The 12,147-nt window shown below is 42.7% G+C and overlaps 1 pseudogene; it reads left to right on the top strand.

The window, feature by feature from the left end:
- LOC135531489 (NACHT, LRR and PYD domains-containing protein 3-like) overlaps window positions 1-12,147 on the top strand; it is a 40,798-nt pseudogene that overhangs the window by 14,381 nt on the left and 14,270 nt on the right.

The following is a 12,147-nucleotide window of genomic DNA, read 5'->3' as shown; positions in this document are numbered from 1 at the left end:
TCACAGCCGTATATATTCCACCCAAGCAGACACATCGATGGCTCTGAACGAACTTTATTTGACTCTTTGCAAACTGGAATCCATACATCCTGAGGCTGCATTCATTGTTGCTGGGGATTTTAACAAGGCTAATCTGAAAACAAGACTCCCTAAAATGTATCAGCATATCGATTGCGCCACCAGGGCTGGCAAAACTTTGGATCACTGTTATTCTAACTTCCGCGACGCATATAATGCCCTGCCCCGCCCCCCTTTCGGAAAAGCTGACCACGACTCCATTTTGCTGATCCCTGCCTACAGACAGAAACTGAAACAAGAAGCTCCCACGCTGAGGTCTGTCCAACGCTGGTCCGACCAAGCTGATTCCACACCCCAAAACTGCTTCCATCACATGGACTGGGACATGTTTCGTATTGCGTCAGGCAACAGCATTGACGAATACGCTGATTCGGTGTGCGAGTTCATTAGAACGTGCGTTGAAGATGTCGTTCCCATAGCAACGATTAAAACATTCCCTAACCAGAAACCGTGGATTGATGGCAGCATTCGCGTGAAACTGAAAGCGCGAACCACTGCTTTTAATCAGAGCAAGGTGACTGGTAACATGACTGAATACAAACAGTGCAGCTATTCCCTCCGCAAGGCTATCAAACAAGCTAAGCGTCAGTATAGAGACAAAGTAGAATCTCAATTCAACGGCTCAGACACAAGAGGTATGTGGCAGGGTCTACAGTCAATCACGGACTACAAGAAGAAATCCAGCTCAGTCACGGACCAGGATGTCTTGCTCCCAGGCAGACTAAATAACTTTTTGCCCGCTTTGAGGACAATACAGTGCCACTGACACGGCCTGCAACGGAAACATGCGGTCTCTCCTTCACTGCAGCCGAGGTGAGTAAAACATTTAAACGTGTTAACCCTCGCAAGGCTGCAGGCCCAGACGGCATCCCCAGCCTCGCCCTCAGAGCATGCGCAGACCAGCTGGCTGGTGTGTTTACGGACATATTCAATCAATCCCTATACCAGTCTGCTGTTCCCACATGCTTCAAGAGGGCCACCATTGTTCCTGTTCCCAAGAAGCTAAGGTAACTGAGCTAAACAACTACCGCCCGTAGCACTCACTTCCTTCATCATGAAGTGCTTTGAGAGACTAGTCAAGGACCATATCACCTCCACCCTACCTGACACCCTAGACCCACTCCAATTTGCTTACCGCCCAAATAGGTCCACAGACGATGCAATCTCAACCACACTGCACACTGCCCTAACCCATCTGGACAAGAGGAATACCTATGTGAGACTGCTGTTCATCGACTACAGCTCGGCATTTAACACCATAGTACCCTCCAAGCTCGTCATCAAGCTCGAGACCCTGGGTCTCGACCCCGCCCTGTGCAGCTGGGTACTGGACTTCCTGACGGGCCGCCCCCAGGTGGTGAGGGTAGGCAACAACATCTCCACCCCGCTGATCCTCAACACTGGGGCCCCACAAGGGTGTGTTCTGAGCCCTCTCCTGTACTCCCTGTTCACGCACGACTGCGCGGCCACGCACGCCTCCAACTCAATCATCAAGTTTGCGGACGAGACAACAGTGGTAGGCTTGATTACCAACAACGACGAGACGGTCTACAGGGAGGAGGTGAGGGCCCTCGGAGTGTGGTGTCAGGACAATAACCTCACACTCAACGTCAACAAAACTAAGGAGATGATTGTGGACTTCAGGAAACAGCAGAGGGAACACCCCCCTATCCACATCGATGGAATGGTGGAGTGGGTAGTAAGTTTTATGTTCCTCGGCATACACATCACAGACAAACTGAATTGGTCCACTCACACAGACAGCATCGTGAAGAAGGCGCAGCAGCGCCTCTTCAACCTCAGGAGGCTGAAGAAATTCGGCTTGTCACCAAAAGCACTCACAAACTTCTACAGATGCACAATCGAGAGCATCCTGGCGGGCTGTATCACCGCCTGGTACGGCAACTGCTCCGCCCACAACCGTAAGGCTCTCCAGAGGGTAGTGAGGTCTGCACAACGTATCACCGAGGGCAAACTACCTGCCCTCCAGGACACCTACTCCACCCGATGTTACAGGAAGGCCATAAAGATCATCAAGGACAACACCCACCCGAGCCACTGCCTGTTCACCCCGCTATCATCCAGAAGGCGAGGTCAGTACAGGTGCATCAAAGCTGGGACCGAGAGACTGAAAAACAGCTTTTATCTCAAGGCCATCAGACTGTTAAACAGCAACCACTAACATTGAGTGGCTGCTGCCAACACACTGACTCAACTCCAGTCACTTCAATAATGGGAATTGATGGGAAAGGATGTAAAATATATCACTAGCCACTTTAAACAATGCTACCTAATATAATGTTTACATACCCTACATTATTCATCTCATATGTATACGTATATACTGTACTCTATATCATCTACTGCATCATTTTGTAATACATGTATCACTAGCCACTTTAACTATGCCACTTTGTTTACATACTCATCTCATATGCGGCAGGGTAGCCTAGTGGTTAGAGCGTTGGACTAGTGACCGGAAGGTTGCAAGTTCAAACCCCTGATTTGACAAGGTCGTTCTGCCACTGAACAGGCAGTTAACCCACTGTTCCTAGGCCGTCATTGAAAATAAGAATTTGTTCTTAACTGACTTGCCTGGTTAAATAAAGGTAAAAATATATATATATATATATATATACACTGTACTTGATACCATCTACTGTATCTTGCCTATGCTGCTCTGAACCATCACTCATTCATATCTTTATGTACATATTCTTTATCCCCTTACACGGTGTATAAGAAATTAGTTTTGGAATTGTTAGTTAGATTACTTGTTGGTTATTACTGCATCGGAACTGGAAGCACAAGCATTTCGCTACACTCGCATTAACATCTGCTAACCATGTGAATGTGACAAATAAATTTGATTTGATTTTGATTTGATAAAATCTAAATCTGATACCTCACTGTCTAAATAGATATGGTGAGGACTGTATACTCAATACAATCTAAATCTGATACCTCACTGTCTAAATAGATATGGTGTGGACTGTATACTCAATACAATCTAAATCTGATACCTCACTGTCTAAATAGATATGGTGTGGACTGTATACTCAATACAATCTAAATCTGATACCTCACTGTCTAAATAGATATGGTGTGGACTGTATACTCAATACAATCTAAATCTGATACCTCTCTGTCTAAATAGATATGGTGTGGACTGTATACTCAATACAATCTAAATCTAATACCTCACTGTCTAAATAGATATGGTGTGGACTGTTCACTCAATAAAATCTCAATCTGATACCTCACTGTCTAAATAGATATGGTGTGGACTGTTTACTCAATACAATCTAAATCTGATTCCTCACTGTCAAAATAGATATGGTGTGGACTGTATACTCAATACAATCTAAATCTGATACCTCACTGTCTAAATAGATATGGTGTGGACTGTTCACTCAATAAAATCTCAATCTGATACCTCACTGTCTAAATAGATATGGTGTGGACTGTTCACTCAATAAAATCTCAATCTGATACCTCACTGTCTAAATAGATATGGTGTGGACTGTTCACTCAATAAAATCTCAATCTGATTCCTCACTGTCTAAATAGATATGGTGAGGACTGTATACTCAATACAATCTAAATCTGATACCTCACTGTCTAAATAGATATGGTGTGGACTGTTCACTCAATACAATCTCAATCTGATTCCTCACTGTCTAAATAGATATGGTGTGGACTGTATACTCAATACAATCTAAATCTGATTCCTCACTGTCTAAATAGATATGGTGAGGACTGTATACTCAATACAATCTCAATCTGATTCCTCACTGTCTGTCTTTTGACTGATACTGCTTTGACTCCTATACTGCTGTTCCTGTACAGGAACCAAATCTGAAATTCCTCAGCGCCACATATTGGTACTGATAAAACTCAAACTTTCATTAAAACTCACATGCAGGGACCTATTGGTAGGAACCAAACTTTCATTAAAATTCCAGCAGCGGACCTATTGGTATTCGATAAAACTCAAACTTTCATTAAAACTCACATGCAGGGTACTCAATTCAAGCCACACTCGTTGTGAATATAGCCAACATGTCAGATTTTTAAAATGCTTTTCGGCGAAAGCATGAGAAGCTATTATCTGATAGCATGCAGCTCCCCCAGAAACACACAAAGGGGACGTAAACAAAGAAATGAGCGTAGCCAGCACTACCCAAAACGCAGAAATAAAACATTCATTACCTTTGACGAGCTTCTTTGTTGGCACTCCTATATGTCCCATAAACATCACAATTGGGTCTTTTTTTCGATTAAATCGGTCCATATATACCCAAAATGTCCATTTATGAACACCGTGAAATCCATGGAAAAAGTCACGTTTCCCAACGCAACATAATTTTTTAAAATTCATAAAGTTTCCTATAAACTTTGACAAAACACTTCAACCTACTTCTGTAATCCAAGTTTAGGTATTAGTAAACGTTAATAAACGATCAAATTGATCACGGAGCGATCTGTATTCAATAGCTAGAAGTTTTCAAAACGAAGTCCATTTTGTCAACGACATTTTTCTGGGTGCTCACCTGAAGAAAGGACGTTCTATTCAGTGATCTAACCAAGGATAAAGGGACCTGGAAAACACAACACTGGCGACATCGTGTGGAAGCTGTAGGAATTGTCATTCATGGCAAGCCATAGACAATACAGAGACTGGAGGATGGATTTTTTCTTCGTCGATTTTGTGATCAGGTGCGATTTTCACCACGGAACTGGCATGTCAGTAGACACCATTGAACCAGTTCTAGAAAAAGTGTTTTCTATGCACACATACTAATCATATGCATATACTATATTCCTGGCATGAGTAGCAGGATGTTGAAATGTTGCGCGATTTTTAACAAAAGGTTTTGAAAATTCGCTGCAGCCATATGAGGTTTTAAACTGGTCTGGTCAGTCTACCGAAATATTTGTACTATACATGTTTCTATCTACAACCAATACTTTGATCATTTGTCATTTTTTACGAGACACTATTTTACGAATAGATATGGAAGGTTTCAGGACACTGATATATCTGAATATGTTGAAAAAATATACTGCCACTATTTTCACCACCAAAGAAAAGCAGAGTGATTTTAAAATGATTTGACTCTTTGCAGGCTGTCAGGCTGTGGAGTCACAGAGGAAGGCTGTGCTTCTCTGGTCTCAGCTCTGAAGTCAAACCCCTCACACCTGAGAGAGCTGGACCTGAGTAACAATGACCTGAAGGATTCAGGAGTGAAGCTGCTCTTTGATGGACTGGGGAATCCCCACTGTAAACTGGAGACTCTGAGGTCAGTATTCCTGTAGTTGGTCAACAAGTGATAACTGTTCACCAGATCCACATGTGTTTACCAGACACACATAGTCCACACCATATGTGTTTGGACAGTGAAGCTTACAGTTTTAAATGTGGTGCTCTGCTCCAGCATTTTGGATTTGAGGTTGAATGTTTCATATTAGGAGACAGTACAGAAAGTCACCTTGAATTTAAAGGTATTTTCATACAAATATATTTTACAGTTTGTAAATTAAAACATTTTATGTATCTAGTTCTCCCATTTGAAAAAGTCACAATATTTTGGTTAAATTATTTTAGTCAAAAGTTTAGTATTTGGTCCCATATTCCAAGCCTGCAGTGATTCCATCAAGCTTGTGATTCTACTAACTTGGTGAATGTTTTTGCAGTTTGTCCCGGTTGTATTTTGGATGTTTTTCCTGGTAGAAACTGAATGGTGAATAATGTCCTGTCATTTTGGAGTCACTTCACTTGTATTGTCAGTAAGAATAGAAGATGTTTCTGAACACTTCTACATTCATGTGGATGCTACTATGATGATGAATAATCAGGAATGAATCAAGAATAATGATGAATGAGAAAGTTACAGAGGCACAAAGATCAGACCTCCTCTGTTATTGGTAATGGTGAGAGGTTAGCATGTTTTGTTGTAGCCTCTGTTACTGGTAATGGTGAGAGGTTAGCATCTTTTGTTGTATCCTCTGTTATTGGTAATGGTGAGAGGTTAGCATGTGTTGTTGTAGCCTCTGTTATTGGTAATGGTGAGAGGTTAGCATGTTTTGTTGTAGCCTCTGTTATTGGTAATGGTGAGAGGTTAGCATGTTTTGTTGTAGCCTCTGTTATTGGTAATGGTGAGAGGTTAGCATGTTTTGTTGTAGCCTCTGTTATTGGTAATGGTGAGAGGTTAGCATGTTTTGTTGTAGCCTCTGTTATTGGTAATGGTGAGAGGTTAGTATGTTTTGTTGTAGCTTATGTTATTGGTAATGGTGAGAGGGCAGCATGTGTTGTTGTAGCCTCTGTTATTGGTAATGGTGAGAGGTTAGCATGTTTTGTTGTAGCCTCTGTTATTGGTAATGGTGAGAGGTTAGCATGTTTTGTTGTAGCCTCTGTTATTGGTAATGGTGAGAGGTTAGCATGTTTTGTTGTAGCCTCTGTTATTGGTAATGGTGAGAGGTTAGCATGTTTTGTTGTAGCCTCTGTTATTGTAATGGTAATGGTGATGGATGGTAGCATGTTTTGTTGTAGCCTCTGTTATTGGTAATGGTTAGAGGTTAGCATGTTTTGTTGTTGCCTCTGTTATTGGTAATGGTTAGAGGTTAGCATGTTTTGTTGTTGCCTCTGATATTGGTAATGGTGAGAGGTTAGCATGTTTTGTTGTTGCCTTTGTAACTTTCACACTCATTATTATTCATGATTCAGTCATGATTTGTATTAATCATTTCATCATCAGGATTAGTTTAGTAGTGCTTAGAAACATGTTATCTACTCACTTAGACAGAAAAATACTCTCGTCATCATTCACAATTGTTTTAATGAACAAAAATAACCCAAAACACAACCAAAACAAACTGTAAATGCAACAAACGAGTTTGTCACGACTTCCAACGAGATCGGTCCCTCTCCCTGTTCGGGTGGCGTGCTACGTCACCGGCTCTCTAGCCATCTCAGATCCACTTTTCATTTCCCATTTGATTTGTCTTTGTTTTACACAGCTGGTTTCATTTCCCCAATTACATGTTCATTATTTAACCCTCTTTGTTTTTGTGCGTGATTGTTTTCTGTCTGTTCGGTCTGTCATTGTGGGCTCGGTATTACGACATGTTAGTAGAATATTTGAGTAAAGTTACTTGTATTACTTATCTCTGCTGTCCTGACTCCTCTGCACCAGCCTCACCCAGACCATTACAGAGACACATCTCTGCTGTCCTGACTCCTCTGCACCAGCCTCACCCAGACCATTACAGAGACACATCTCTGCTGTCCTGACTCCTCTGCACCAGCCTCACCCAGACCATTACAGAGACACATCTCTGCTGTCCTGACTCCTCTGCACCAGCCTCACCCAGACCATTACAGGGACACATCTCTGCTGTCCTGACTCTTCTGCACCAGCCTCACTGCAGACCATTACAGAGACACATCTCTGCTGTCCTGACTCCTCTGCACCAGCCTCACCCAGACCATTACAGGGACACATCTCTGCTGTCCTGACTCCTCTGCACCAGCCTCACCCAGACCATTACAGAGACACATCTCTGCTGTCCTGACTCCTCTGCACCAGCCTCACCCAGACCATTACAGAGACACATCTCTGCTGTCCTGACTCCTCTGCACCAGCCTCACCCAGACCATTACAGAGACCCATCTCTGCTGTCCTGACTCCTCTGCACCAGCCTCACCCAGACCATTACAGAGACACATCTCTGCTGTCCTGACTCCTCTGCACCAGCCTCACCCAGACCATTACAGAGTTTGAGTCACAAGCTTGAAGAAGTCATTGCGTTCAAGGAATATCGGACCAAATACCAAATACTCAACTTTTGACTATTTTAATACACTGAAAGTTAATTGGTCAGAATACTTATGACTTCTTCAAATGGGGGGACTAGATACATAAAGTGCTTTATTTTTCTAAATGGTGAAACAGACATGTATTAAAATAACCTCAAATAAAAGGTGACATTATATACTGTCACCTCATATGAAACATTTGATCTCAAATCCAAAATGTTGGAGTATAGAGACACATTTAAAATGTTAGCTTCACTGTCTAAATAGATATGGTGTGGACTGTATACTCAATACAATCTAAATCTGATACCTCACTGTCTGTCTTTTGACTGATACTGCTTTTAAACTGGTCTGGTCAGTCAACTCAAATATTTGTTAATATGAATCTTTCTATCTACAAGCAATACTTTGATAATGTGTCATTTATAATAATGATACATTCATAAATGAATAGATATGGCAGGTTTCAGGACACCGATATACCTGAACATTAAAAAAATATATACTGTCCCTATTTTCACCACCAAAGAATATCAGTGTTGTTTTAATATGATTGACTCTTTGCAGGCTGTCAGGCTGTCTAGTCACATAGGAAGGCTGTGCTTCTCTGGTCTCAGCTCTGAGGTCAAACCCAACACATTATTTATGCACAGGTTACAGTGTAAGCAGGGAAAGCTAAGTGTAACATTTCAATACAACCTGTCAGTCATTGTATTTCTTCTGTGTTTGCAGACTCGCTGGCTGTAAACTCAGAAACACATCCTGTAAAGTGTTGGCCTCAGTTATCAGTTCAAACCCCTCACACCTGAGAGAGCTGGACCTGAGTAACAACGACCTGAAGGATTCAGGAGTGGAGCTGCTCTCTGCTGGAGTGGGGAATCCCCACTGTAAACTGGAGACTCTGAGGTCAGTATTCCTGTCATTGGTCAACAAGTCAAATCAAATTTTATTTGTCACATACACATGGTTAGCAGATTTTAATGCGAGTGTAGCGAAATGCTTGTGCTTCTAGTTCCGACAATGCAGTAATAACCAACAAGTAATCTATCTAACAATTCCAAAACTACTGTCTTATACACAGTGTAAGGGGATAAAGAATATGTACATAAGGATATATGAATGAGTGATGGTACAGAGCAGCATAGGCAAGATACAGTAGATGGTATCTTACAGTATATACATTTGTTAGTGGAATTCTAAATTCCTCTGTATTGTTTCCCAATCAGAATTAATTACTCTGTCAATGCATTCTAACCCATATTATTATAGGAATGGACAGAGCCCCAGTCTTAGGGAACAGCTTTTAATTCAAGAGAGTACTGGTACATACACATTTTTCCACAGGTTATAAACTGAAAATGACGTCAGCGTTTTCTCACACTCTCTCCGATCCACACAACAGCACACAATAGTGTCTTCAGTTCTGGAGATTGTGTCCTACTCCCCTCATAAAGCAAACATTCCAATCTGTCTAAAAGACGTTTTCCACTAATGGAACATCAAATAATATTCTTATCTGTCTGAAAAGATATATGCTTATATCCTTTCTCCCTTAAACCCGCAAGGTTTAAGACAATTAATTTGTTTTACCTACATTTTCGGTTCTAGTTTAACCAAAAATCCATACATTTCATAACATAACATAATAGTATTAAAACTTAATGGTTCTAATAATAATGTATACATAATTAATCATTTCAACTGTAATTTCCTCCAACAACATATGAGATGAGTATGTAAACAAAGTGGCTAGTGATACATGTATTACATAAAGATGCAGTAGATGATATAGAGTACAGTATATACGTATACATACTGTATGAGATGAATAATGTAGGGTATGTAAACATTATATTAGGTAGCATTGTTTAATTAAAGTGTCTAGTGATATATTTTACATCAATACCCATCAATTCCCATTATTAAAGTGGCTGGAGTTGAGTCAGTGTGTTGGCAGCAGCCACTCAATGTTAGTGGTTGCTGTTTAACAGTCTGATGGCCTTGAGATAGAAGCTGTTTTTCAGTCTCTCGGTCCCTGCTTTGATGCACCTGTACTGACCTCGCCTTCTGGATGATAGTGGGGTGAACAGGCAGTGGCTCGGGTGGTTGTTGTCCTTGATGATCTTTATGGCCTTCCTATAACATCGGGTGGTGTAGGTGTCCTAGAGGGCAGGTAGTTTGTCCCCGGTGATGCAGTGTGCAGACCTCACTACCCTCTGGAGAGCCTTACGGTTGTGGGAGGAGCAGTTGCCGTACCAGGCGGTGATACAGCCTGCCAGGATGCTCTCGATTGTGCATCTGTAGAAGTTTGTGAGTGCTTTTGTTGACAAGTCGAATTTCTTTTGCCTCCTGCGGTTGAAGATGCGCTGCTGCGCCTTCTTCACGATGCTGTCTGTGTGGGTGGACCAATTCAGTTTGTCTGTGATGTGTATGCCGAGGAACTTAAAACTTACTACCCTCTCCACTACTGTTCCATCGATGTAGATAGGGGGGTGTTCCCTCTGCTGTTTCCTGAAGTCAACAATCATCTCCTTAGTTTTGTTGACGTTGAGTGTGAGGTTATTTTCCTGATACCACACTCCGAGGGCCCTCACCTCCTCCCTGTAGGCCGTCTCGTCGTTGTTGGTAATCAAGCCTACCACTGTTGTGTCGTCCGCAAACTTGATGATTGAGTTGGAGGCGTGCGTGGCCACGCAGTCGTGGGTGAACAAGGAGTACAGGAGAGGGCTCAGAACGCATCCTTGTGGGGCCCCAGTGTTGAGGATCAGCGGGGTGGAGATGTTGTTGCCTACCCTCACCACCTGGGGGCGGCCCGTCAGGAAGTCCAGTACCCAGTTGCACAAGGCGGGTCAAGACCCAGGGTCTCGAGCTTGATGACGAGCTTGGAGGGTACTATGGTGTTAAATGCCGAGCTGTAGTCGATGAACAGCATTCTCACATAGGTATTCCTCTTGTCCAGATGGGTTAGGGCAGTGTGCAGTGTGGTTGAGATTGCATCGTCTGTGGACCTATTTGGGTGCTAAGCAAATTGGAGTGGGTCTAGGGTGTCAGGTAGGGTGGAGGTGATATGGTCTTTGACTAGTCTCTTATTAAAGCACTTCATGATGACGGAAGTTAGTGCTATGGGGCGGTAGTCGTTTAGCTCAGTTACCTTAGCTTTCTTGGGAACAGGAACAATGGTGGCCCTCTTGAAGCATGTGGGAACAGCAGACTGAGATAGGGATTGATTGAATATGTCCGTAAACACACCAGCCAGCTGGTCTGCGCATGCTCTGAGGGCGCGTCTGGGGATGCCGTCTGGGCCTGCAGCCTTGTGAGGGTTAACACGTTTAAATGTTTTACTCACCTCGGCTGCAGTGAAGGAGAGTCCACATGTTTTCGTTGCAGGCCGTGTCAGTGGCACTGTATTGTCCTCAAAGCGGGCAAAAAAGTTGTTTAGTCTGCCTGGGAGCAAGACATCCTGGTCCGTGACTGGGCTGGTTTTCTTTTTGTAGTCCGTGATTGACTGTAGACCCTGCCACATGCCTCTTGTGTCTGAGCCGTTGATTTGGGATTCTACTTTGTCTCTATACTGACGCTTAGCTTGTTTGATAGCCCTGCGGAGGAAATAGCTGCACTGTTTGTATTCGGTCATGTTTCCAGTCACCTTTGTCAGGATTTGGCCAGGGTTGTTCCGGGTTTTGGTCACTAGATGCCCCCATTGTGCTTTTTGACCTTATGTTTTTTCCCTTGTTCCCCATTATTATTTGCACCTGTACCTCGTTTCCCCTGATTGTATTTAAACCCTTAGTTTCCCTCAGTTCTGTGCTCTGTGTTTGTATGTTAGCACCCAGCCCTAGTGTTCTGTGTTTTCCTGTCGATTCCGGTGGATGCTCTTGTGGAATTCTGTTTTTGTTTTTGAGTGTCTCTTGAGGCTTTTTGTGCTATTCCTACCACCTTTTGGATTTGCCATTTTTGTATTTTAGGACTTCTCCTTTTTACTTTATTAAATACACCGTCTTAAGTACATTTACATTACATTTAAGTCATTTAGCAGACGCTCTTATCCAGAGCGACTTACAAATTGGTGAATTCACCTTCTGACATCAGTGGAACAGCCACTTTACAATAGTGCATCTAAATCATTTAAGGGGGGGGTGAGAAGGATTACTTTATCCTATCCTAGGTATTCCTTGAAGAGGTGGGGTTTCAGGTGTCTCCGGGAGGTGGTGATTGACTCCGCTGTCCTGGCGTCGTGAGGGAGTTTGTTC

This window comes from Oncorhynchus masou, unplaced genomic scaffold (assembly GCF_036934945.1).
Source record: "Oncorhynchus masou masou isolate Uvic2021 unplaced genomic scaffold, UVic_Omas_1.1 unplaced_scaffold_1601, whole genome shotgun sequence".
NCBI lineage: Eukaryota > Metazoa > Chordata > Actinopteri > Salmoniformes > Salmonidae > Oncorhynchus > Oncorhynchus masou.
This window is presented reverse-complemented; position numbering and strand designations above follow the sequence as displayed.